This window comes from Aethalodelphis obliquidens, unplaced genomic scaffold (assembly GCF_003676395.1).
Source record: "Aethalodelphis obliquidens isolate GAN/ISIS:26980383/991018 unplaced genomic scaffold, ASM367639v1 scaffold115, whole genome shotgun sequence".
Classification (NCBI taxonomy): Eukaryota; Metazoa; Chordata; class Mammalia; order Artiodactyla; family Delphinidae; genus Aethalodelphis; species Aethalodelphis obliquidens.
The window spans coordinates 551310-573888 of NW_020838059.1; the positions used below are offsets into that span (position 1 = coordinate 551310).

General features: G+C 41.1%; 1 protein-coding gene across 6 annotated transcripts in view; it reads left to right on the top strand.

Moving 5' to 3' along the window:
- Nucleotides 1–22579, top strand: part of MBNL3 (muscleblind like splicing regulator 3) — a 127960-nt gene that overhangs the window by 630 nt on the left and 104751 nt on the right. For 5 of the 6 annotated variants that reach the window (XR_003430968.1, XM_027097572.1, XM_027097573.1 and 2 more), the window contains exon 1: nucleotides 609–862. The exons of the other annotated variant lie outside the window; for it this stretch is intronic. The gene's annotated coding sequence lies outside the window, so the exon portion shown is untranslated. Of the gene's footprint in view, nucleotides 1–608; nucleotides 863–22579 lie in introns of those variants that run through there. 6 annotated transcript variants of the gene reach the window in all.

The window sequence follows — 22579 nt, forward strand, 5'->3', positions numbered from 1 at the left end:
TCCCAGCCCGGGAGCGCCCGCGCGCCGCTCCACTGCCCGGCGGAGTTTGGCGGGAGTTGCCGTTCGGGCGCCCGAAGCCCCCTCGCCGGCGCCATGCCCTCGGCGCGCCGCGCGTGTGCCGGGCGCTGGGCGCGGCGAGGGCCTGCCCGCCGCAGGGGCCTGGGCCGCCGGGTCAGCGGGCGCTGCCGGGGGCCGGCGGGCGGAGGGCACGCCTTTGGCTGCGGCCGGGCGGGGTTTGGACCGGGGTTGCCATGGCAGCCGCTAGCCCGGCCCGGAGCCCCACGCCCGCCTGCCGCTGGGGAGCCGGGGAGCTCTAGGTGTGCTCCAAGTGGACTAAACCAAGCGCTAGGGAGGCGCGGGGAGGGCCGGCCCGGGTTCCCCGCTGTTCCCCGGCCCGCCGGCCGGCCCCGGGGAAGGGCCCCGAAGTAGTCGAGTAAAAGAAAATCTTCTGGCCTCTGGGCCCGAAAGGAGGCTCGCCAAAGCACGGGGCGTGGGGGGAAGAGGGGATCGGAGGGATTGTCGCCTCCGTCCTGGAGTCCCCGTGTGCGTGTCTCTCGCTTGACATTTTATACCCCACCGCGGCCGACTCGGAGCCGGGTTGCCCGTCCCAGCCCTGAAGTTCTGTAGGTGGGGCGGGCTTTAATTTGCTTATATCTAATGATTTCAGGAGCCTCGCTTTAAAATGGCGGCATTGAGTATCCACCCCTGCTAGAGGCTCTCCCGGCACCGGGGCCACCTCGCGCAGCGCTGCTTTTGCTTCTGCCGCTAACAGATGGCATGTGCTGCTGTCGCTGCCGCTGCCCCCGCCGCTGCCGCTGAGAGCGGGACCCCTTAGGCTCTGGGTTCGCAGTAGCAGCCGAAGGTAAGGATGGCGAGGAGTTGGGGTTGTTGAGCGTGGCTGCCTTCCTAGGACGCCGACGAAATCGAATGCCTTTTAAACTTTACTTTTCAAAATGGCAAAGAGAAGGAAAAGTAATCCTGCAACTTTTTGCAATTTTAGGGCTTTGATCTGTCTTATTGTTCTGCTTCCTTCTTTCTTTTTTCCCTTTCTTTTTACTTCTTCTTCCTTTATATATATTGCATATATAACCTATATATGATATACATTTTGTAATTTAAAGGAACTTGCATGGCATATTATCAGCAAATGCTTCTAGCCACTCATTTCCCCGTGGCCATGCGATATCGTGGGCAGTGCCCCAGCTTTCATGCTGAGCCGTGTCTCTTGCCACTCTGGATCAACACATTTGGGCAGCTTGCTTTTACTACCGGCATCTGAAGGGCCTGAAGGTAGATTTTAGGAGACTATTGAAAAGGTAACTTTAATTTTTAGCGTTCACACAAATAGCTCTTATGGTCAGAAAATGAAATTAAATCAAGACGAGCAACCCAAGTTAACATTCAGGTGATTCAATTGTGTAGTTTTATCATTAGTAGACCTACTGTGTGTTTTCCGACTATTGATTGGTATAGATTGATACAACAGTGAGGGTGAATTTATTGTTGCTGTAATTAAGGTAGTGTGTTTTCCAAAAGTTCTTTTTTCTTAGATGTTCCTTAAATGCTAGTGTTTATGAATTGGGCATGGATCCCCACAGCCTAACGCTACACATGTATTGAGTTCATGGGAAACCATCAATTAAAACAAAACTACTGCAAGATTTAATTTTGAAATGGTTGATAATTTTTCGCCCTGTTGACTCCCTGGTTTAATGTCTTTGGGTGGTTACTGATATAATGGTTGGAAAGTAGACTGTTGAAATAGCTGTACAAAAGACTAGACATCGGTGTTTAATACAATTGACCTGAGGTTTTTTTCCCTTTGATGAAAGGCATATTGTCAATGAAGCTTAACAGAGACCTCAGATTTTTCTAGTTACATTCACATTTTCCATTTTGCCTATGAAAATCTAGTCCTTAATGGTTTTTTTAAATAAATTTATTTATTTATTTTTGGCTGAGTTGGGTCTTTGTTGCTGGGCACGGGCTTTCTCTAGTTGCAGCGAGCAGGGGCTACTCTTCGTTGCGGTGCGTGGGCTTCTCATTGCAGTGGCTTCTCTTGTTGCGGAGCTCGCGCTCTAGGCGTGCGGGCTTCAGTAGTTGTGGCTTGTGGACTCTAGAGCGCAGGCTCAGTAGTTGTGGCGCATGGGCTTAGTTGCTCTGTCATGTGGGATCTTCCCGCACCAGGGCTCGAACCTGTGCCCCCTGCATTGGCAGACGGATTCTTAACCACTGCACCACCAGGGAAGCCCCTTAATGTTTAAATACTTTTAAAAGTTGTTTTAAAAATGTTTCTCAATATGTAATACTTTGGGGCGATGCTTTCATATTTATTGAAACTTCCCTAAACATAGCCTAAAAGGGCTTCTGCCCACAGCCCAGCTGATACTATTCTACCTCTGTCCACTTTCGACTTCTCCCAAAGCAGTAGAAGCTACTTGGCTGGCAGATTCTCCTGTTATTAAATTAAGCAAGCTTCTGGGGAGTGGCGGGGGGAAAAGAGATTGTTTTGCACGTATTAGAAATGGTGCAGTTTTCCTGCCCAGATGCTGTAGTGTGCCTAAAAAGAACTTAACTGTTTCCAGTGGAGTTACTATGTAATCCGTTTTCCAGATTATTGTTGGGAGAAGTGTTTGGGGCAGTTCATTGCTTCACATCTGAAAGGAGAGTTCCTCCTGCAGGTAGAGAAATAGATACTTGCATTTTTGCAAGAGAGCAGGGGTGACCAAAAGCAGCTTCCCACGTTTTTAGTGATTACATCCTTAGATTTCAGCTCATGAAGCTTTGCTTCCTCATGTGCTGCCTTGTTGCTGAATGACTTTGGACCAAATGCATCCTTAAAAAGGGGGTGCTGGGGTGGGTGCTAAACCTTGGGCCCAGAACAGACAAGCTGAACTAGTGTCAGAGACATTAGGAAGACATTTTGCCAGTTATACGTTCTGCGGCTTCATATAGTGATGAGATTGGAGACCTTGTGTGAAAACAGGTGAAGGAATTTGTCAGAAAAAAAAAATATTTTGAGAGAGAATTGATATAGTGCTGGGCTAGGGGTGGTGACTGAATGTTTCGCTCTATTTCTAAGAGCTACTTCATTTCTCTAATTTCCTTCGCTGCTTTAAGCCCTCATAATGATTCCCAGGACTATTATAAAGTCCCTTTTTTTCCCTCAACTGTCCACTGAAGGCATTTCACAACAGCTGCTTTTTAAGGGGGGTAAAACCTATGATTCTGAGCTGGTATCTGAATTCTCTTTGGTAATCTCCTGAACCTACCTTTTACCTAAGCAATGCTTTGCACAAATTAGGTGCTTAATAAATGTGGAGTTAAAAAGAAAAATGAGTAGTCGGTAAACTCACAGAGGAGCAGATTTCGTGCTCAGCTTTTAATTTAAACAGAACATTTTCTGTTTTTTGTGAGCTGGCAAGAACCTCAAAATTTGAAGTAATTTAGAACAGCATTCCCCCTAATTGCTTGCATTTTATTTGCCTCAAATGGGTTCTCTTGCTTCTCACCGCAGTGCTAGGCACTTGTGTAATTCATCCTTCTGACCAGTAGGTGTATTATTATCTGCCCAGCTCTACCATATGAAAAAGTAATCACAGCAGCCTGGGGAAGAAAGGTTTTGTCTTTGGAGGCTGTACAGTACTGCACGTGCTGGAACAGTGGCCATATGTGGGCTGCTGTTCAGATGCTGACAGTGTAGTCGGAAGTACAGTTTTGTTCTCCACCCGACTGTCTTTATATGCGAGACGGAAGGGAAGGAAAGAAGAGAGTGAGAAGCCCTAACGTGATGAAGATTTTCCTTCCGAAAAATGTACACTTATCCTGCTTAACAGCGCAGTCAATTCAGGAAGGTGGCAGAATTGTTCTGTTTCGAAATAAATCACGTTGTCTGATAGGATTACAAACAGGGATTGGGGCCTAGCAGACAAGAATAAGTTACAGTCCATGTTTGACAAGTAATTTGATCCTGTAATTAAAGTTAGATAATGGTCACTGCCATGTTAAAACTATCAAGTGTCTGAAAGAGCAGTCAGGCTACACTCACCTTGACTTCGTTAAGGTGCTTCCATACAGTTGAGTTTTCTTATAACAATGTCTAGTAGGGTGAACAGATGGATTTTTTTCCCATTATAAATGTATGTGATGTCAAGAAAGTAGAAATAAGTTTTGTTTCTTTGGGGGAATTTGCCTCTCCCTACGTGTGACGCACTTCTCGATCCAAAAAATAGAAAGAAACCCGTGCCTCAGATAAAATGAAGTGGGCATTTTTCCTCTAAGAGAATAAACAGTTTGGGAGCAAGTAGTTTAATTGCCAACCAACCCAAAACAAACAAATACAAATTATGATCCAAAAGAAAGCAATTAAATCTGTATTAATGTAGGCTTTTAGATCTTAAGGAATCCAGATGGTCTGTGGCATTCTGCTCTTCCTCAACGGTTATATATTGCCTCAAGACAGCCAAATGACAATGCTGGAAAGGCACCTTCGAGAATTAGAATAAATAAGTTATCAGTTACATTACCGGGTGTTAATGACATCCATGTGACCTAAAAGGGGTCAGAAAAGTTTTTTTTCCAGATCATTCTAGTAAAGACAATATAAAACCATCATTTACTTCTACTTGGTTTTAAATAGAGTGACAGTGTTTTTAAAAGAGTGATGGAGAAATAATGCAATCTGGGAAGAGGGACCTTATTTTTATTTGAGAAATAAAGGTACTCCCAAGTTGTCTGGACACATGAAAGCACACACATGTGCAAACTAGTCTTCATTTTACGACAATTTATACAGCCGGGCATTGATTTATTCCTGGAAGATTATGGGAAAAATACCTATTTTTACAGCAATCCTCCAACTCTAAGAATGAAAGAAAAAATGCTTCTTTTTTTAAAAGCATTCATAATAAATGCTTGTATTACATGATTCTCTCTGAGGCTCTGTATGTTCAACTCCAGTCAGTTAACTTTCAGAGAAAGGATACATTGATCACAACTCAAGAGGAAACAGAAATGAAAGGAAGCTTGCTTTAAGCACGTGTGTGTGTGTGTGTGTGTGTATATGTAAGTGAATATACATATGAATGTATATAACATGTACATTGTATATAACATGTATGTTGTGTATATTCACATACGTATGTCACACACGTATATATATATATACTTTTTTCTCCCTCTATATATATATATGATCCTTTTCAAGAAACTCAAGCATAGTAACCCCAGAACTCTTTATAATAGCCATGAGAACAAAGTGTTAAGGGGTAAAAAGGAGACCAATGAGAGATTTAGGAATCAATTAGGCACGCTTGTTAAAATATTATGTCCACTCTTAAGTCCTTCCTCCATCAGCATTAAGTTGGCTCATGAGTAGAAGGAGTGCTTTGTTTCTGACGTTAGGCAGGAGTTCATTTTATGCCCACACAGTGGGTGAACTTGAGGGGCCCAGAAGTGAAGGGCCTCCAGTTGAGAAAGGCAGTCTGGGCAGAATTGCAGGAGGTTGGTATTAGACTTCCAGCAGGCTCTGTGATCTCCTTAGGCCATGGGGGCATCCTAGGGACTGACAGTTTGGCGGATCTTGTTTTCCAGTGTGGATCACTCAAATTAGCTTAAAATTGTCCCCAACAGTTATTCTTTGAATCTCGAGCTTCTTGGCATTGCCCGCAACTGGTGTGGAAATCTGAAAATGGTTTCTAAGGCTTATTCAGGTTTCCTTGAATGTATGAGTAACTCCTTATTAGGCAAGTTCCTGGGTCTCCTTACCTCATATCACCAGTGCCTGGCACATACTAGGCTGTCAGTAAAACTTGGTTAAGTAAATGGGAGAATAGTCTTTCTAACTTGTTCTTTTATTTTATGAACAGCCTTCCTGTGATTTCAGGTAGCGTTATCTATTTTTGATTGACAAAAAAAAATTAACCCAACAACAAGCAGAATATCCTGCTGGAGGCATTGGTAACAGCTCTCTCACAAGTCCAGGGAAAAGCAAGAAATGGCAACCTTTGGGCTGAGACCTCGAGGAGTAGCCTGAAAACCAGTTGCTCTTTTTCTGTCACCTGTAGTTGCATTTAGTAGATCTCCAGCACATCCCAGAGAAATCAGTCTGCAACAAGAAGTTATGTAGCAACAGTCCTTCAAATCATTTCACCAGATAAAAAAAGGAACAAAATCAGAAATACCGTGACTCAGATGCCTCGTGTCATGTATAGTTTAGAAAGTGATGAAGTGAGACAAAACCCAAAAAGGACACTGAGAGCTGTCTCATTTTCAGTCAAACACTGATTGCCCATTTAGAGGGTGAATTTGCATAGGTTTTTATTTACCAAGATACAGGTATGAATAGCGCCTCTTTTTACTGTGTCCAGAAAGCAAAGTCCACACAGTGGAAGAGACAAGAGCTGCCATTTCAGATCCACCACAATCATCTTTTGTGCCCGGAGGACCATCAGTCTTTAGGTACAGCTTTTGTAGCCTTTCCTTATATAGCGGCATGAAGAAACCAAACAAGGGGGTGGGTTTTTATTTGGGGGGGTGGCCTGTTAGCAAAAAATGAGAGTGAAAGAACTAGAGAGCTTGCATTTCACCTTTTATTTTTAGTCTTCAACCTTCACGCGGGAAAACAAAACAAAGCAGAACAAAAGCACCGTGTACAATGTTAGCTTGGGCATACATCCCCTAGTATAATTCCCCAGCTGTTTGCTTTACAAACTTAGAAAATGAGATTGTCACCTAATGTTAAGGTGGCTGCTTTATTATGATTGGATTCATGTACTATATAGTGGTTTTTCTGAGTTCTATTTAAAACGTATAGAGAAACGCGCTCAACCAGAGGCATGGCACAGTGGCAGAGATCACATTTCACCTCAGCACCCAACTGGAGTTTGCGTTTGTCCTCTGAAAAGCAGGCATTCAATAACTGGCCCAATTGTGGGTGCTATTTTGTTAAAGAACACGTTGATGTTTCCCCAAATTCTTGGAATCTGTGATAGATGAGGATTCCAAAGAAGAGAAGTGGATTCTTTTCAGAAGTGATTTTGAGAAAAATTTAAACTCCTAAGTCGTTGATGTCAGCATTTTTCCTAAGTAATTGGATAGCACCAAGAAAAACCTTATTAGCTCACGCAGAAGTATGAAGTGAAAAATAGTACAGATTATAGGGTCACATTTTATGTCTAAAGTCTTCATATGCAGAAAAACATGGGGGGGGGCGTGGTCGAGGAGGTGCCGTGTAATCTGATCTGTTTCATGAATGCCTATAGCAGTGGCCTCAGCCACAGACACGGGCTGTGTCAATAAGTGCTCTGCGGCTTTCTGAAGCCAGGGTCTGGGCTGGAATCAGGTTGACAGGCTCCCCAAGGGAAGGCATTTTTTGAGAAAGACATTAGAGTTTGGCGGAACTTTGGCCAACTAGCTGCCCTGCTACCATTTATTAATCCTCTTTCTCAGAGAGATAAACCTGGTTTTGCTGGGGGACTCATTCGGACATACTGTAGCAATAATACGAGGGCAAAATGCTTGTGCTTCCCGACTGAAACTTCCCCTCCAAAGCTCTTTTGTGACTGAGAAGTTGACAGGCTGGAGAAATGTGACACAGGGCTTGGCATTTCACAGTGCTAGAAAAAGAAGAGAATACCTCCATATGTTGTGAAGAGTGTGGTGATAATAATAAAGGATCTAAAATGTGATTCCCTTAGAGAGCTCTCATACATGCACATACTTTGAAGTTGCACAAGTCATGTTGTGGGCTGGTGAGAGAGAGAAAGAGACAGAGAGTCCGAGGGAGAGAGAAACCAAATTTACGAAGCTAGTTCCTCTTCTCTGGGATATTGTAGTCTGCAGTTTTCTCTTACTAATCAGATGCATGCAAATTGTGGTTCTGAAAATAAACCCAAAATTAACAGGAAACATCTAGGCTATCTAATGTCTGATTCTGAGCACTTTTACTTTTCCTAATGTGGTCTGTTATTCCTGTATTCATTAAAAGTGCAGAAGTTCAAGTGACTGGTTGTATGACCTGTGCTAAGGAAAATTTTTTGGAAAAGTTACTTTTTTCACTTGCAAGCTTAGATCATCTAATAGCCCTCCTCATTGCCCTTCCATCTATCCCCAAATAAGTTTCCATAGTATTTTTAGCCACCTATGAAAACAGTTCAGACGGAGGCAGTGAGAAATGGTGACAAGCAATGACAGGAAATGCCGTTTGCGCTGGTCTCCTTCATAACTTAGTGAGGCCACAGCTGGCTGATTTGATTTTAACTTCCTGTTTGGGGGCTACTTGGGTCAAAAGTAGCAGTGTTTTCTGTATAGAGATTTTTTTGGCTTTATTCTTTAGGGCCACAGTAAATCTGTCACTGGACTGCGTGTTTTATATATTTTATGGACTATCATGTGGTTTGAGTTTAATTTGGAAGGCAGTGCTTTTACAGTCAAGATTCCCCACCACCACCACACACACACGTGCAGCTTTAGGGTCTGGGGTTGCATGGGCCTTTGAAAGTTTATAGCTCTATTTACACAATAGTGATTGCTGAGAAGGGCATTTCCTGCCAGTTAATGACTGGTCAGAAAGGCCAACAGTCCAAATCCAGGGAGAGACAACCATTCATTAAATGCCACTAAGGGACCAGGGCGCTTTTATCACGAAGTGGTTAGGAGAAAGTGAAAACGCAGTCTGCCTTTTGAAGAGCCCAAAGCAGCGCCGGCAGAACCAGATATGGATGTGCTGCCTTGTGGTATGAAGAACGGAGCTTCTTTTAATGACAGGGACCAACTGACTTTCCCACAGGGTGCCAAATCAAGACGTGTGTGAGGAGGGCATTTCCTTCAGGTTGATGACCCAGTGGAGAGGGGACAAATAAAGATAAGGGCCCTGAACTTGCCAAGTATTAGCTGCCTGAAAATGGTCAACTCACAGGTGTTACAGCTACCTTAAAAACCTTTAAGATCACATGGTTGAATTTCCCAATTGGTTGAATAACTGATCATTGCCAAAGTGGACAAGAATTTAGGGATGGAAAGAATGATCTCTTTTCAAGGTCAGTTTAGCAGGACACCGATATTCCGTTTCAATTCCCTAATATAAAGAAAAGGTAAATAATATGTATGAAGAATGCTTTGCCTCTTGTGGAAGCACCTTTGAGGGCTGTAATATTAACCATTTAACCTAAGACATTCCCAGGAAACAGTTTTGTCCGCAGTATAATTCTTGCCTGCTATAAAGCAGCTGAGGTGTGAAGAATTTGGCATTGATTTAGAGCGAAAACAGAATAGGACCGAGATTAGGTTCACATCCAGGAATTACTGACTTCCTGGCCTGTCCTTTGCTCCCTTAGCTTCCTAAGCCTTCAATTTGCTAAAATGTTAAATGTTTATAAAGGATAAACATCTGTTCTAAGTTCTTTAATAGATACCTCCACATAAGGGAGGTTGTGGGACACCCTGACTTCAGAACTTGGCTTGGTCCTTTACCTTGAAATTTTCTTTCATATCTATCAGATTTGGTGGGGGGATGGCAGGGGTGGACTGAACCTCTAAAATACGGGCAATCATAATAGGCCAGACACCTGGGTTTCTTCATGGGATTGAGAAATCTGTCACAGGCGGCACAAACCAAATATTAAGTTTCATTTTTGGGTCTGGAAAATGTCATTACATGCTTTTAAAATATTCAGTAATCCAAAGATTGCTGGTTATAACCAGTTCAAACAATAAAAGTTTTCCAAAGTTTAAAACACTACAAATGAACTGTATACCAATTACTGTTGTTATTATTAGATGAGGCCTCGAGCACATTTATAAACAAAGAAATGACTTGGATGAACTACAAAAAAATTTGAAAACATGATTTTATTATTTTGAGCATTCTTGCATTTGAATGTTAAGATACACTAAAATTCTGCGAGCTCAGATTAAAGACAATATTCTGATTTACAAAACGTTTTGGATTAAGAACAAATAAGGTTCTTCTGAGTAGATGTCCTATTACCTGAATTAACACACATTTGTAATTAGCAACACAGCTGCATTTAAATAATGATCCAGAAACCTTAGAAGTATCTTGTTCTGGGAGTTTAAGTACCCCGTCCATCTTCTTGACATCATGTTTTGTTTAGCAAACCCTTTCTTTGTAGGTTATCCCCAAATATATTTCAAGCTGGTTCGGATTCAGTTACCACAGTCTGTACTAGTGGCCTCAAAATTAATGAAGATTTACCCTACTATAAGTGAAGCCAATACCATTACCTTGTGGCGTGTGAAAAGTCTATTTGTTCTATCAGCGTAGTCTTCAAGTGGTGGGCAATAAGTCATTAGTGCATGATGAAGTCTGTTTAGTAGGTTATGACTAACATTACTTTTAAACAAAATTGAATAAAATATACAGCAAGAAAACATCAGACTATATCGTGTAGTAGGCTTAGATATTTTTTTGTGAGACTTATTTCAGATCTATGCACATATGTACTTAGGATGTAAAATGTATTTCTCACTATTTGTTGCTGTTAAAAAGGTTTAAAAGTCAGTGTTTTAGTAGATGTTATTTCAAACCAGGTCAGAAATGTTTTTTCCTCTTTTTTTTGAAGGGAAAGTGGTCAAGGGATACTGGGGTCTTGGGTGCTGACATACTGAATGATGTTGGTTAAGTTCCTTCACAGTTGTGTGTCTGTTTTTCAAACTGAGAAGTGAGACATATTGCTGTAGGAATGCTGTAAGATTTAACGTCTATGATATGTTGTAGTCCCGAGGGTATACACTTTATGTAAGTATTATGTATTTACCAAGTGTTATTGATAGACCATGAGACACAGAAAATAATGCTAGCTAGGAACAGAAGACAAAAAAAGACATCTTAGAAAAACAACAACAATAACTAAAAATCTTGGGATGGCTGGGTGTGAGGTGCTTGTAGCAGCAAAAGAATGGTTAAAAAGTTTAAATGTAGAAAAAAGCCCACATTAATATGAGTTTAATGAGTTCAAAAATTGGCTTTGATTTTTACAAATCTAAAATGGTCATATCAAGAGAGAAGAAAGCTGATTTTTAAATAAATATAAATGTACACATTTACCATGTTTGGAAGAAAACCTGTGGGTGGCTATTTTCTTCTGAAATGAGAAAAGGCACACATTAAAATGAATTTTAAAATTGTGGATGGGAGGCATAAGCCGAGAGTCTGTTAAATATACCTAGATCAATAGATGGGAATGATTACACAAATAAAGACAATGGTAGTCACATAGCCTTTCTAATTACTTTTTTGTACTGATGAGAATTAGGCCCAGCAGTAGGAAAAAAAAGATTTACTCATATGAGGTACTGAGTATAATCCATTAAGAGACTGGAGACCACCTTAGAAATCTGGACAATTTGTGCATATTCCTTTGAATTAGATCATTGTGAGGGGGAGGAACGTACGATCGAACGTACGTACGATCATAAGGATATTGTCCTTACCCACCCAGCCCCATCCCCAGTTCTCTGCCAGTGCCATGAAATCTCCTTTATGGCAGAACATGCTGACTTCATTCCCAAAGGTCTTTTACTGTGGACATCTTTCAGAGCCTTAATGCACTGCTGCTTTCTCCACACGGAGAATTTGAAATGAAATTAGGCTTTTCATCGCAGACATTTAAATGGTAAACTTAACTTACTACTCTGGAAATAAAATACAATCTCAGCTGTAATCAGTTGGTAACTAAATTCTGTCAATTGTAAATGAGTTCTTATCTCCCTCTTCAGATATACCATATTTAAAACTTGTTAAGAATAGAGAAAGGCTTACACATCTAATGGTTGTGTAATTAGCAATCAATTTATTAAATGGGATGTAAAACAAATTAAGCATCATAATAAAGTGTTATACCATCACCGACAAAAATGTTCCATGCATTACTCTATTCATGATGATAAAAACTAAAAAATGATGGATTAATCTGCATACATTTCCCGATCTTTGGAGCGACAGGTTTTAACTATTTCTTATTCTGTTTGTTAAAGCTGTTTAGAGAGCACTAATATGTATGTTTTTAGGCCACAGGATAACTCTGCCTATAGCATCTGTTTCACCATAAACAACATTTTAGTAGCGTAGAGTAGGTAGAATAAGATGTGGGCAGTTTAAGTGTGAGTTATTCAGGATTTTCAGTTGCAACAAGCATGTGGTTGTTTGTATGTTTTGGGCAAACAAAATTAGTCATTGGTTTGGGGTGTCAGCTACTTTTTTAAATTTTTAAATTTTTTATGCAATTTTAAAGGTTACACTCCATTTACAGTTATTACAAAATATTGTCTATATTCCTTGTGTTGTACAGTACATCCTTGAGCCTTTCTTATACCCCCCAATACCTCCCACTCCTTCACCCTTATATTGCCCCTCACCTCCCCACTGGTAGCCACTAGTTTGTTCTCTGTATCTGTGAGTCTGCCTCTTTTTTGTTATATTCACTAGTTTGTTGTACTTTTTAGATTCCACACATAAGTGATATTATACAGTATTTGTCTTTGTCTAACTCATTTCACTTAGCATAATGCCCTCCAAGTCCATTCATGTTGTTGCAAATGGCAAAATATCATTCTTTCTTATGGCTGAGTCGTATTGCAATATATGTATTTATTTTTATTTTTAAATTTTATTGAAGTATAGTTGATTTACAATGTATTAGTTTCGGGTGTACAGCAAAGTGAGATATATATATATATATATATATAAATTTTTTTTTCAGATTCCCTTCCCCTGTAGGTTATTACAAAATATTGAATACAGTTCCCATGCTATACAGTAGGTCCTTGTTGATTATCTATTTTATATATAGTAGTGTGTATATGTTAATCCGAAACTCGTAATTTATCCCTTCCCTGATCTTTCCCCTTTGGTAACCATAAGTTTGTTTTTGAAGTCTGTGAGTCTGTTTCTGTTTTGTAAATAAGTTCATTTGTATCATTTTTTTAGATTCCACATTTAAGTGATATCATATGATATTTGTGTTTATCTGTCTGACTTACCTCACTCAGTATGATAATCTCTAGGTCCGTCCATGTTGCTGCAGATGGCATTCTGTCATTCTTTTTTTGTGGCTAACTAGTATTCCATTTTGTGTGTGTGTGTGTGTGTGTGTGTGTGTGTGTGTACATATCACATCCTCTTTATCCTTTCATCTGTTGATGAACACTTAGCTACTTTTTTCACTTTAGCCCTGTGGGTCTATTTTGTGAATACTTGGCAAATTAATAGTGATAAGAAAAAGCTATGGAAGAAGGTGTGCTAAATCCAACTAAACCCCAAGCTGTCATTCATTTTACACATCATCCTCGCTTTTCTCAGTCTGTGAAATATTATGATCCCTTGTGTAACACATCTGTCAAATTTCATTTAAAACTTCAAGGTATACATGGAACACAAGACCTTCGGCAGGTGAGTTTATTTTGTTTATTGTGAATGAAAATTTCCCTCAGAAGGCAATGAGACTGTGAGGGCAAACTGTCTTCTAGAATGAAGAAGGAAGATGGAAAGAAAGAAAGAGATGCTAGATTTGCTAGTCTTTTGCTTGGATAATTCCTTTTATCATATTCATCATTTTCGTGGGACCCTATTGGCCAAAAGAAAATTAAGATGTTGGTATTGCTGTTGGCAGAGTTTTTCCTAACTGATAAGTGAGGAAAACGTCTTGTTTCTAAGAATCACCACCATTAGTGCTTTCAGGAAGCCTGCAACGATTGGACATAAGAAAAACAAAAGCCTGGTCATCTCAGCTCCAGGACAGGAGCTCTGGTTCCTGTTGTTCCTCATGTTGAGTAATAATTCAAACAAGACAAGACAAACCCCTCTTGAAATGAGAGGTTGGTTGGTTGGTTTGTTCTTAAGTGAAAATAAGCTGGGTTTCCTTGAATCCCTGTAGAAGGAGTGTTGTGAAGCACACATGCAAACTTCAGAGTCTTCAAATTTTTAGCTTCCTAGAGCAGGACAGAACTTAGGTAATAAGAAGTCAGAGGGCTTCCCTGGTGGCACAGTGGTTGAGAGTCCGCCTGCTGATGCAGGGGACATGGGTTCGTGCCCCGGTCCGGGAGGATCCCGCATGCCGTGGAGCGGCTGGGCCTGTGAGCCATGCCGCTGAGCCTGCGCGTCCGGAGCCTGTGCTCCGCAACGGGAGAGGCCACAGCAGTGAGAGGCCCGCGTACCGCCAAAAAAAAAGAAGTCAGAAAGTAGAATCAACAACCATTGCTTTTGTGTCGTTGAGGGTCCGTTTCTGATTTGCTGGGTGTGAATAGTGGCATAGAACTTAACCACGTGAGATGTCAGAGGCCTGCGACTTCCCTTGACACCTTCTTATGCTGGCAGGCCCAGACATTGGCTCTTGGAGTTCTTGGGTGGCAGTGCTTACTACCACCTTCGCCTCCAATCTTAATATCTGTAGGCAGGAGTTTATATATAGGAATAAAATTTGAACCCCCATTTTCAGGCCCAGTAAAAATGTCCTATAATAGACGTTTAGAGTCAACTGACATTTATCGAATACTTACTGTAGCCAGATGCTCTGCTACGTGCTTTCATTATTGTTATGACAATATTTTCCCTAGCTATGAAATGCAATTGGTTCTAGCCAGGCAAGGACTCTCTTTGGCATGAATAGATATCAGGCTAAAAATTGCACCTTCAGCTCTTTGCTCACTTTTTTTTTTTTTAACATCTTTATTGGGGTATAATTGCTTTACAATGGTGTGTTAGTTTCTGCTTTATAACAAAGTGAATCGGTTATACATAAACATATGTTCCCATATGTCTTCCCTCTTGCGTCTCCCTCCCTCCCACCCTCCCTATCCCACCCCTCCAGGCTGTCACAAAGCACCGAGCCAATATCCCTATGCCATGTGGCTGCTTCCCACTAGCTATCTACCTTACTACGTTTGTTAGTGTGTATATGTCCATGACTCTCTCTCGCACTGTCACAGCTCACCCTTCCCCCTCCCCATAACCTCAAGTCCGTTCTCCAGTAGGTCTGCGTCTTTATTCCTGCCTTACCCCTAGGTTCTTCATGACATTTTATTTTCTTAAATTCCATATATATGTGTTAGCATACGGTATTTGTCTTTTTCTTTCTGACTTACTTCACTCTGTATGACAGACTCTAGGTCTATCCACCTCATTACAAATAGCTCAATTTCGTTTCTTTTTATGGCTGAGTAATATTCCATTGTATATATGTGCCACATCTTCTTTATCCATTCATCCGATGATGGGCACTTAGGTTGTTTCCATCTCCGGGCTATTGTAAATAGAGCTGCAATGAACATTTTGGTACATGACTCTTTTTGAATTTTGGTTTTCTCAGGGTATATGCCCAGTAGTGGGATTGCTGGGTCATATGATAGTTCTATTTGTAGTTTTTTAAGGAACCTCCATACTGTTCTCCATAGTGGCTGAACCAATTCACATTCCCACCAGCAGTGAAAGAGTGTTCCCTTTTCTCCACACCCTCTCCAGCATTTATTGTTTCTAGATTTTTTGATGATGGCCATTCTGACCGGTGTGAGATGATATCTCATTGTAGTTTTGATTTGCATTTCTCTAATGATTAACGATGTTGAGCATTCTTGCATGTGTTTGTTGGCAGTCTGTATATCTTCTTTGGAGAAATGTCTATTTCGGTCTTCTGCCCATTTTTGGATTGGGTTGTTTGTTTTTTTGTTATTGAGCTGCATGAGCTGCTTGTAAATTTTGGAGATTAATCCTTTGTCAGTTGCTTCATTTGCAAATATTTTCTCCCATTCTGAGGGTTGTCTTTTGGTCTTGTTTATGGTTTCCTTTGCTGTGCAAAAGCTTTGAAGTTTTATTAGGTCCCATTTGTTTATTTTTGTTTTTATTTCCATTACTCTAGGAGGTGGGTCAGAAAGGATCTTGCTGTGATTTATGTCATAGAGTGTTCTGCCTATGTTTTCCTCTCAGAGTTTGATAGTTTCCGGCCTTACATTTAGGTCTTTAATCCATTTTGAGCTTATTTTTGTGTATGGTGTTAGGGAGTGATCTAATCACATACTTTTACATGTACCTGTCCAGTTTTCCCAGCACCACTTATTGAAGAGGCTGTCCTTTCTCCACTGTACATTCCTGCCTCCTTTATCAAAGATAAGGTGACCATATGTGCGTGGGCTTATCTCTGGGCTTTCTATCCTGTTCCATTGATCTATCTTTCTGTTTTTGTGCCAGTACCATACTGTCTTGATTACTGTAGCTTTGTAATATAGTCTGAAGTCAGGGAACCTGATTCCTCCAGCTCCTTTTTTCTTTCTCAAGATTGCTTTGGCTAGTCGGGATCTTTTGTGTTTCCATACAAATTGTGAAATTTTTTGTTCTAGTTCTGTGAAAAATGCCAGTGGTAGTTTGATAGGGATTGCATTGAATCTATAGATTGCTTTGGGTAGTAGAGTCATTTTCACAATGTTGAGTCTTCCAATCCAACAACATGGTATATCTCTCCATCTATTTGTATCATATTTAATTTCTTTCATCAGTGTCTTATAATTTTCTGCATACAGGTCTTTTGTCTCCTTAGGTAGGTTTATTCCTAGATATTTTATTCTTTTTGTTGCAGTGGTACATGGGAGTGTTTTCTTGATTTCACTTTCAGATTTTTCATCATTAGTATATAGGAATGCCAGAGATTTCTGTGCATTAATTTTGTATCCTGCCACTTTACCAAATTCATTGATTAGCTCTAGTAGTTTTCTGGCAGCATCTTTAGGATTCTCTATGTATAGTATCATGTCATCTGCAAACAGTGACAGCTTTACTTCTTCTTTTCCGATTTGGATTCCTTTTATTTCCTTTTCTTCTCTGATTGCTGTGGCTAAAACTTCCAAAACTATGTTGAATAAGAGTGGTGAGAGTGGGCAACCTTGTCTCGTTCCTGATCTTAGTGGAAATGCTGTCAGTTTTTCACCATTGAGGATGATGTTTGCTGTGGGCTTGTCATATATGGCCTTTATTATGTTGAGGAAAGTTCTCTCTATGCCTGCTTTCTGCAGGGTTTTTATCATAAATGGGTGTTGAATTTTGTCAAAAGCTTTCTCTGCATCTATTGAGATGATCATATGGTTTTTCTCCTTCAATTTGTTAATATGGTTTATTACATTGATAGATTTACGTATATTGAAGAGTCCTTGCATTCCTGGAATAAACCCCACTTGATCATGGTGTATGATCCTTTTAATGTGCTGTTGGATTCTGTTTGCTAGTATTTTGTTGAGGATTTTTGCATCTATGTTCATCAGTGATATTGGCCTGTAGTTTTCTTTCTTTATGACATCCTTGTCTGGTTTTGGTATCAAGGTGATGGTGGCCTCGTCGAATCAATTTGGGAGTGTTCCTCTCTCTGCTATATTTTGGAAGATTTTGAGAAGGATAGGTGATAGCTCTTCTCTAAATGTTTGATAGAATTCGCCTGTGAAGCCATCTGGTCCTGGGCTTTTGTTTGTTGGAAGATTTTTAATCACAGTTTCAATTACAGTGCTTGTGATTGGTCTGTTCATATTTTCTATTTCTTCCTGATTCAGTCTTGGCAGGTTGTGCATTTCTAAGAATTTGTCCATTTCTTCCAGGTTGTCCATTTTATTGGCATAGAGTTGCTTGTAGTAATCTCTCATGATCTTTTGTATTTCTGCAGTGTCAGTTGTTACTTCTCCTTTTTCATTTCTAATTCTATTGATTTGAGTCTTCTCCCTTTTTTTCCTGATGAGTCTGGCTAATGGTTTATCTATTTTGTTTATCTTCTCAAAGAACCAGCTTTTAGTTTTATTGATCTTTGCTATCGTTTCCTTCATTTTTTTAAATTTATTTCGATCTGATTTTTATGATTTCTTTCCTTCTGCTAACTTTGGGGGTTTTTTGTTCTTCTTTCTCTAATTGCTTTAGGTGCAAGGTTAGGTTGTTTATTCGAGATGTTTCCTGTTTCTTAAGGTGGGCTTTTATTGCTATAAACTTCCCTCTTAGAACTGCTTTTGCTGCATCCCATAGGTTTTGGGTCCTCGTGTCTCCATTGTCATTTGTTTCTAGGTATTTTTTAATTTCCTCTTTGATTTTTTCAGTGATCACTTCGTTATTAAGTAGTGTATTGTTTAGCCTCCATGTGTTTGTATTTTTTACAGGTCTTTTCCTGTAATTGATATCTAGTCTCATAGCGTTGTGGTCGGAAAAGATACTTGACACAATTTCAATTTTCTTAAATTTACCAAGACTTGATTTGTGACTCAAGATATGATCTATCCTGGAGAATGTTCCATGAGCACTTGAGAAAAATGTGTATTCTGTTGTTTTTGGATGGAGTGTCCTATAAATATCAATTAAGTCCATCTTGTTTAATGTATCATTTAAAGCTTGTGTTTCCTTATTTATTTTCATTCTGCATGATCTGTCCATTGGTGAAAGTGGGGTGTTAAAGTCCCCTACTATGAATGTGTTACTGTCGATTTCCCCTTTTATGGCTGTTAGTATTTGCCTTATGTATTGAGGTACTCCTATGTTGGGTGCATAAATATTTACAATTGTTATATCTTCTTCTTGGATTGATCGCTTGATCATTATGTAGTGTCCTTCTTTGTCTCTTCTAATAGTCTTTATTTTAAAGTCTATTTTGTCTGATGTGAGAATCGCTACTGCAGCTTTCCTTTGGTTTCCATTTACATGGAATATCTTTTTCCATCCCCTCACTTTCAGTCTGTATGTGTCTCTAGGTCTGAAGTGGGTCTCTTGTAGACCACAAATATATGGGTCTTCTTTTTGTATCGATTCAGCCAATCTGTGTCTTTTGGTGGGAGCATTTAGTCCATTTACATTTAAGGTAATTATCGATATGTATGTTCCTATTCCCATTTTCATAATTGTTTTGGGTTCATTATTGTAGGTCTTTTCCTTCTCTTGTGTTTCTTGCCTAGAGACGTTCCTTTAGCATTTGTTGTAAAGATGGTTTGGTGGTGCTGAACTCTCTCAACTTTTGCTTGTCTGTAAAGGTTTTAATTTCTCCATCAAATCTGAATGAGATCCTTGCTGGGTAGAGTAATCTTGGTTGCAGGTTTTTCTCCTTCATTACTTTAAATATGTCCTGCCACTCCCTTCTGACTTGCAGAGTTTCTGCTAAAAGATCAGCTGTTAACCTTATGGGGATTCCCTTGTGTGTTATTTGTTGTTTTTCCCTTGCTGCTTTTAATATGCTTTCTTTGTATTTCATTTTTGACAGTTTGATTAATATGTGTCTTGGCGTATTTCTCCTTGGCTTTATCCTGTATGGGACTCTCTGTGCTTCCTGGACTTGATTAACTATTTCCTTTCCCATATTAGGGAAGTTTTCAACTATAATCTCTTCAAATATTTTCTCAGTCCCTTTGTTTTTCTCTTCTTCTTCTGAAACCCCTATAATTCCAGTGTTGGTGCCTTTAATGTTGTCCCAGGAGTCTCTGAGACTGTCCTCAGTTCTTTTCATTCTTTTTTCTTTATTCTGCTCTGCAGTAGTTATTTCCACTCTTTTATCCTCCAGGTCACTTATCCGTTCTTCTGCCTCAGCTATTCTGCTACTGATTCCTTCTAGAGAATTTTTCATTTCATTTATTGTGCTGTTCATTGTTGTTTCATCTTTAGTTCTTCTATGTCCTTGTTAAATGTTTCTTGCATTTTGTCTATTCTATTTCCAAGATTTTGGATCATCTTTACTATCATTATTCTGAATTCTTTTTCAGGAGAGTGCCTATTTCCTCTTCATTTGTTAGGTCTGGTGGGTTTTTATCTTGCTCCTTCATCTGCTGTGTGCTTTTCTGTCTTCTCATTTTGCTTATCTTACTGTGTTTGGGGTCTCCTTTTTGCAGGCTGCACGTTCGTAGTTCCCGTTGTTTTTGGTGTCTATCCCCAGTGGCTAAGATCGGTTCAGTGGGTTGTGTAGGCTTCCTGGTGGAGGGGACTATTGCCTGTGTTCTGGTGGATGAGGCTGGATCTTGTCTCTCTGTTGGGCAGTTCCACATCTGGTGGTGTGTTTTGGGGTGTCTGTGGACTTATTATGATTTTAGACAGCCTCTCTGCTAATGGGTGGGGTTGTGTTCCTGTTTTGCTAGTTGTTTGGCATAGGGTGTCTGGCACTGTAGCTTGCTGGTCGTTGCATGAAGCTGGGTGTTGTTGTTGAGATGGAGATCTCTGGGATATTTTCGCCGTTTGATATTACGTGGAGCTGGGAGGTGTCTTGCGGACCAGTGTCCTGAAGTTGGCTCTCCCACCTCAGAGGCACAGCACTGACTCCTGGTTGCAGCACCAAGAGCCTTTCATCCACACGGCTCAGAATAAAAGGGAGAAAAGGTAGAGAGAAAGAATTAGTAGAAGTAGGAAGAAAGAAAGAAGGAAAGAAAGAAAGAAAGAAAGAAAGGAAGGAAGGAAGAAGAAAAGAAGGAAAGAAAGAGAGAAAGGAAGGAGGGAGGGAGGGAGGGTGGTACGGTGGGACGAAGGAAGGAAGGATGGAAGGCAGGAAGGCAGGAAATAAGAAAGATAGAAGATAAAGTAAAAAAAAATAGAGTAAAATGTAATAAAGTTATTAAATTAAAAAATAATTATGAAGAAAAAAATTTAAAAAAAAAACGGACGGATAGAACCTTAGGACAAATGGTGGAAGCAAAGCTATACAGACAAAATCTCATACAGAAGCATACACATACACACACACAAAAATAGGAAAAGGGGAAGAAATCATAAATCTTGCTCTCAAAGTCCACCTCCTCAATTTGGGATGATTCGTTATCTAAAGGAGGGAAGGACGGAAGGAAGGAAGGAAAAGAAAGAAAGAAAGAAAGAAAGAAAGAAAGAGGAAGGAAGGAAGGAAGAAAAGAAAGAAAGAAAGAAAGAAAAGAAAGAAAGATAAAGTAAAATAAAATAGAGTTATTAAAATTAAAATTAATTATTAAGAAAGAAAAAAAAATTAAGAAAAAAACAGACGGAGAGAACCCTAGGACAAGTGGTGGAAGCAAAGCTGTACAGACAAAATCTCACACAGAAGCATACACATACACACTCACAAAAAGAGGAAAAGGGGAAAAAATCATAAATCTTGCTCTCAAAGTCCACCTCCTCAATTTGGGATGATTTGTTGTCTATTCAGGTATTCCACAGATGCAGGGTACATCAAGTTGACTGTGGAGATTTAATCCGCAGCTCCTGAGGCTGCTGGGAGGGATTTCCCTTTCTCTTCTTTGTTCTCACAGCTCCCAGGGGCTCAGCTTTGGATTTGGCCCCGCCTCTGCGTGTAGGTCGCTGGAGGGTGTCTGTTGTTTGCTCAGACAAGATGGGGTTAAAGGAGCCGCTGATTCGGGGTCTCTGGCTCACTCAGGCCGTGGGGAGGGAGGGGCACGGAGTGCGGGGCGGGCCTGCGTCGGCAGAGGGCAGCGTGACGTTACACCAGCCTGAGGCTCGCTGTGCGTTCTCCCGGGGAAATTGTCCCTGGATCCCGGGAACCCGGCAGTGGCTGGCTGCACCAGCTCCCCAGAAGGGGGGTGTGGATAGTGACCTGCGGTTGCACACAGGCTTCTTGGTGGCGACAGCAGCAGCCTTAGCGTCTCCTGCCCGTCTCTGAGGTTGTGCGCTTTTAGCCATGGCTCGCGCCCGTCTCTGGAGCTGCTTTAAGCAGCGCTCTTAATCCCCTCTCCTCGCGCACCAGGAAACAAAGAGGGAAGAAAAAGTCTCTTGCCTCTTCGGCAGCTCCAGACCTTTTCCCGGACTCCCTCCCGGCTAGCCGTGGTGCACTAACCCCTTCAGGCTGTGTTCACGCTGCCAACCCCAGTCCTCTCCCTGAGCTCTGACCAAAGCCCAAGCCTCAGCTCCCAGCCCCTCCCGTCCCGGCGGGTGAGCAGACAAGCTTCTCGGGCTGGTGAGTGCCGGTCAGCAGTGATCCTCTGTGCGGCAATCTCCCTGCTTTTCCCTCCGCACCCCTGTGGCTGCGCTCTCCTCCGCAGCTCCGAAGCTTTCCGCCTCCGCCACCCGCAGCCTCCGCCCGAGAAGGGGCTTCCTAATGTGTGGAAACCTTTCCTCCTTCACAGCTCCCTCCCACTGGTGCAGGTCCCGTCCCTATTCTTCTGTCTCTGTTTTTCCTTTTTTTCTTTTGCCCTACCCAGGTACGTGGGGAGTTTCTTGCCTTTTGGGAGGTCTGAGGTCTTCTGCCAGCGTTCAGTAGGTGTCCTGTAGGAGTTGTTCCACGTGTAGATGTATTTCTGGTGTATCTGTGGGGAGGAAGGTGATCTCCACATCTTACTTTTCCGCCATCTTCCCCTCCCTCTCTTGTTGCTGTTTTTAGGGTAGGAGTGACTTAGATGTGCTGACAGGGACTCAGAGGTGAAGCAGAGCTTTCATTTTATCTTTACTCATCAAGTGTAGAAATGTCTGTAAATTACCAAATATGCATCGAGTGCCTATATTACTTGCCCAGCCTCTCGGTTAATATGCACAGTATTATTTGTGCAGTCTGATTAATCTGTGAAGAGCTCTGGTGTTTATTCGTTTTGCCCTTAAGGTAAAGGATTAAGCTTGTCATTAAAGAACTGGGATAGCTTTGGACAAAAAAAA